The sequence below is a fragment of the Parambassis ranga genome, chromosome 22, assembly GCF_900634625.1.
Source record: "Parambassis ranga chromosome 22, fParRan2.1, whole genome shotgun sequence".
Taxonomy (NCBI): Eukaryota; Metazoa; Chordata; class Actinopteri; family Ambassidae; genus Parambassis; species Parambassis ranga.
The window spans coordinates 19430151-19436150 of record NC_041042.1 but is presented as its reverse complement, the minus strand read 5'-3'; positions in this window follow the sequence as shown (position 1 = coordinate 19436150).

Genomic DNA, 6000 nt, shown 5'->3' with positions numbered 1-6000 from the left:
ATATATTTCAATCATGAGAGACTCAGCGAACTGAATGAGAAAGAATTTATTAACACAATAATTGTAAACGTGCATTGGCGTCCTAGACCCCGTCGTGAGGACCACGTCCGAAAGGGGGGAAAGCTCGAGCGGAGAGGCCGCTGACCAGAAGACCCCCCGTGTCTAGACCTGGTGGTGGTGTAGAAGCAGGAGAGCAGGAGAGAGGAGGCCTTGAACTGCATGAATCGTGAGGTGCTTGGGGTGGAGGAAGGTTGCCGGATTTGATCAGGAGACAGCTGGAGAAGAGACAGAGGCTTTTAAATTTCTTGCTACGCTATCTATTACACACCTGACTATGTGGGAGGTCACTAGGGGGAGTGCAGTGTAGTGAAAGAGAGAGAGTGTGAGGACGGTGAAGAGGGAGAGGGAAGCGGATAGAGATAAGAGGTAGATGATGTGAAATAGAGTCTTCATGTCTGAACTTACGCTGAGAGCTACATTTCTGAAGACCCAACCAGGATGATCATCTTTTAGAGTCTCTGAAAACAGTCTCATTGTTACTGTGACTTATTTTATTTTTTTGCCTTTGTTGTGACTTTGTTCTGTAGAAAGACTGCAGTTCCTCACATCGCCACTTGAGGCTGACTCTATAAGTGGGTCAACCCTCACATGTTAAAATGTCCAGCTTTACAGCAGAAATAAACATGCATGTTTACAGCTTATAGTTAATGTCACAAATGAAATATCATTTCATATCATACCACTGCGCCACTGCTGTCCCCATTTGCATTGTGTGTGTTATACAATGACAAGATATTACAGTAATTCTATAAATTTTTTATCCATTTTAATGCATCCTCTTCAGTTGCCCTGTGTCAGTGACCAAGCAGGGACAGGCACAGGTTTTACTGTCAAGAAAAAAATGTTTTTTATTCACTTGAAATATAATAAAAATACAAACAATAAAAAAACAAGCCACATCATCAAAAACAGAGCAGTGTAACTTAAAATAAGGCAAAAATAAGCATATGCCAACTCAACAAACAGACCTCACAAACTAAGAAAATAGTGAATAAAATATACACTTTTTAACAGACCAATGAGACACAAAAGAGGAAAACTGACTCCAGCTTTTGCCACTATCCAGGCAGGAGGTCTGAAGCTTCTAAAAAGGTAATTCAGACCAAGAAAAACAAGAGAGAGAGAGAAGTTGATGGGCAGCCATGAACCTGTCTACAAAATGTGGTGGAACTGGATCACAGCCATCACACACTGCATTGATTGTTTGAGTTGCTGGTTGTATTTTCACTGAATAAACTGAGAAATGAACTGTAAGGCTACTTTGACTACTAATTCAGCTACATTAACACACTGTGGTTAACAGTTATCTGAATGCACTCCTCTCCTTCTGTCTGTCAACTCAGTGGAGAAGAAAAAAACAAAAAAAAACAAATTACCCAAGCAGATGGAAGATTGAAAGCTTTTTTCTCCTGCTTGATAATCCACCACTGACTGAGCCTTACCCTCATTAAAGAAACCTGACACTGATTGAACCGCCTGTCACCCCCCCCCCACCCCCCCACCCCAAGTCCTGACAAAAACCCCTTTGTTGTCATCTGCTGCATATGTGTCTGTGATCTGATACTTTATTAATAGTAAACGATGTTGGGTGGAGAGGGGCAGGGGCATTTGAGATGGAGGCTTACATGGTCTGCTGCAATGCTTTAAAGGAGAATTATGACTGAATGCAAGTATGAAATAGGTATCAAGGTTGACATGTGTGTTTGCCTATTGAAGGCATATCCTCTCTCAGGCCTTTAACAAAACATTCAGGTTTTTTTGCGATCACTATTTATAACAGGAAGTGGAAATTGCCAAGGGGTTCTTTGTGCGCCACCACTTGAGGTCACAGTGTGTTTTATGAATGCCACACTCACAGGGAAGTGAGTCTGTGTGGCTATTTTAATTTTGATGCTGTCTACTGCCACCACCTTAACACAGTGTGCTGGACCTGCAGCAGCACGGTTGTAGAAAATGTTGAGGTAATGATACCCTGACATGGTTATAGCTGAGCATGCATAAACTTGTTGTGGTTGAAACTGTTGGAAGCTAACACCATCTTAACACTACAACTGCCAACATTCCATTACAATCTAGTAAACTGTTTATTTTTATCATTTTCATTTTTTTTAGTCAGCATATTTGCAAAAGTTACAAATTAATAAACTGACCATATAAAAGGCTGTTTGTGATGTTTATTTTTTTGAGTTGTTAGAATTTCTGGCTATTTTATTATGCTTACAAATCAAAATTGTAAATACATAATAATAATATATTTCTCAATTGTTCTCAACTGGTAAACAGTTTTAACAACAATGTAATTATAAAATAATAAATAATTACCATATTACATATTATTACATATTATTTACATACCATGTAAATAATTACCATATTACTTAGTTTTTCCATTTTCTGTGATACATCAATAAATCTTAATTATTTTCAATAATGACATTTCTTCTTTACAGCCTGAACACTGCCAGAGTGGCCACAGACTGAAGTTACTACTCACACTGTGATCAGCATGATTTCTCCTGTGTGCGATACTCCCTCAGTCATGTCCAGGACAGGACATTTATCTATCTAATTCAGCTGATATGATATTAATGTGGGAATAATTACCATATGACTTAATGTATCAGTTTACTGTGACACAGAATAATAATTTAATAACATTTCTTCTTACAGCCTGAACATTGCCAGAGTGGCCACAGACTGAAGTCATGTATGACAAACCTCTTTTCTTTCTCTTTTTTTGCACAACTGATGCTGGCACCTATAGTTCATTCTGTACATACACTAATTTGCTTTTTATTTTTTAGTACCCTATGTTTATACACTTATGCATGCTATGTTGTCTGTTCCTATGCTGTTGTTTCTGGATACCTAAATTTGCCCTCAGGGATCAATAAAGTATCTATCTATCATCTATCTATCTAATTCAGCCTATATGATATTAACGTGGGACTACTTGCCCAGCTGTCATCAACTTTCTGTGATTGCTGTTTGTTAAACAGAGGTGCTGGTTGGTGCAAATTTACTTTTTAAAAAAAAAAAAAAAAAAAAAGGAAACAGGTAAAAGAATGCCAACACAAAACTGGACAGAGGAGCAATGCTCACTCTGAGCACAGTTTGCTGACGAGAGAAAAAAAAAGTTCTCCAAGCAAAATTTGTAATTTCTCCTGGTTTGAGTGAGGAGTGCAAAAAGCGATGGAATGTGTTGAATTTAAGATGAAGTCAACCACAAACATTATGCCCGCTCCATCTAATTTGTATTGTTTTATTAGCTCACTGTCAGGTTTCTCCTCTCTGTCGCTCCGCCATGGCCTCTCTGTTTAAGGAACTCTTAAGCCCTTTTAAAAGTCCTCCTATCTACTCTTAACAGTTTTTCACCTCTTTTAAGGGCTAAGATGTTTTGTGAATCTTTTTTACCTTTACTCGGATTTAGTCTTAATTATGAGGGGAAATAGAAAATGTCATAATTATAAGTATTTTCTTAGAATTTCACCACTAAGGGTATTTCTTAGTGTTAAGAATCTTTGTTAATATAGCCCCAGGTTTCTAGGCAACCGTGGCATGAATGTTGAGCACCGCATTCTAGTGATCATATTTCTTTCCAGTTACTCCACACAACCCATATCGTACTTAATGATTAATAAACTCGTTTTAGGAAACAAGAAGATCAGTGAGAGAGTTATTTTCCCAGCCTTACTACCGGCTAATCCAAAAATGCAATCAAGTGTCACACCCTTGTTGTGTGGGTGGTGTACTGTAGGGCTGGGTGTCATTTACATTTAGGCCACTACCCGGAATCTGACAGAAACTGAAACATTTTTCATTTCTTCAGTGCTGTCTGGGCTGCTATTATTGCCTGTTATTGTTGTCATCACTACCACAATATTTTGCAGTGTTTGCAGCTAACATTAGTTGTTGTGCATTTCCATGTATTAGCCTCCATATTTCATCCAAAGCCCCTCCATAGTTAGGCCCCTTAAGGCCATGTCAGAAAGTATGGTTAAGATTATGCAATAAATGTCTGAATAAAGTACATTGGAGAAAAAAAATGTATGTTTATGTTTTTGGTTCTTGGTTACCATGCTATCAAACGCTGCCCCTTCTAGAATATAGTGTGCTGCCTGATGAGGAATGGCTAATGGTGTTTATTCCTGTGGTTAAAACACATCGAAGTAGGGCTGACAACAAAATACTACCTCCAGGATTACATCTATGATGTTTTCAGCCCCTTAAGGTGAGACCAAAGACAGTTAGTCCATCTCAGGTCATCAGAGCAATGAATCACATGTCGCTAAAAGCTGCGGCCAGTTATCTGAGGGCACTGTTCACAGAGGCACCTTCAAATAGATACTTTTCAAGGGGATTGGATGGGACAGTTAAAGGCACATTAAAGGTCAGTGTAACTCATAAGACACCAAGAACCTCCAGTACTTAGGTGCAAGATGACGAACCACCTACAGTTCGTGTGCAAACACATAGCTTAAAGCCTTGCAACATGTGAGTGAATCCTGTGAGAATCCAGCTACCTCATAATATAAAGCAGCACTGACAACTTCCTTGAAATCTATAGAGGTTTTAAATGATAGATGTCAACATGTATTTATAATTATATCATTATAAGTAGACTAAGTCCATTCCTCTGCTTAGTTTCTGTTTTGTAAACAGATCCCTGTAACCTGATCACATATCAAGGTAATCCATTAGCCCTGCACTAAACCCTCAGAGCAGCTGTCCAGGTTACTGAAAGTTTGCACACACACACACAGCACACTGCATCCAGATTACTGTGACACGGCACAAACAAGCGGGGCAAAACCAACATTGTCATGCTAGCCATAGCCTGCACATACACCGTGATAAGCTGCAGACAGATTTAGTCAGGATTTTAATTTAATAGATTGGAGTGGCATAAGGCAGCAGATGTGGTGTTTGGCAGTGAGAACCCAAAGACTTGTGAATAGAGGATATGAATCAACTGTGTGTGTGTGTGACAGAGGCAGAGAGAATATGGTTGAAGGTTAGCTGTCATTTGAATAGCTGTATGTACTGATGCTTTCACTGTAGATCTCAGAGTACAATCTAAAGTAAAACCTTTGTCTATTCAGTGTATGCAATGGGGTCAAAGTATGCTGTATGTGTCCTGAAATCAGCTTTCAGGACACAGAATGTTTTATCATCCTACTAAGTCTGTGTTTTTTTAGGAAACTATCCACCTAGTGGTGTCATTAAACAAGTGTCACTGGCTCAAAGCAAAATGTGCGCAAAAATGTCTTCTGTGTTACACAGGAAGTAAACAATAAAGTGACATTTACTGCAGGAGTTGGTGACACACAGGCCAGTTCAGAGACTATAAAAGACAGCAGACTAAAGAAGAGGGAAAATACAAGTCTGATACGTTCATGGCTAAGAATGAAAGGATTTCTGTTTTAAGTAACTGAAAATTGCATGTCTGAACAAATGCACAGACATTTAGATTTTGTGATATTCTTGAGCCTCTGCACTATGAGTGGGGCACACCCTGCCCCTCCTGTCACCGTCGTGCCCTCGCAGTAAGACCGAGGTAGCGGATGACTGTGCAAGGCCATCCATTTTCTCAGACAGTGCTGACTTGCAATATTCATTAGCTGGTGAGCTAAGTAACTTCTTCTACCTGAGGCCACTGACTTGTTGATCACCTCATGTATAACATGTAACAGTAAATTATATGCTAGGACTTCTTCTCTTCTTCTTGAATCAGCACTGCAGATAAAAATGCAATGGTGAAAAAGAGTAGAGGGGAGGTGCACAATGCATCATGGGAGGTCTGCCAGCAGCTAGGCCTATAGCACTATAACTAAGGGAATGCCTCAGAGTGGGGTCTGGCTGGCTGGTTCCACAGGAGAGTTTACAAACAGCTAAAGGTTCTACACCCCATTTTGGAATCTGGTATTCTAAGCTCTTAAT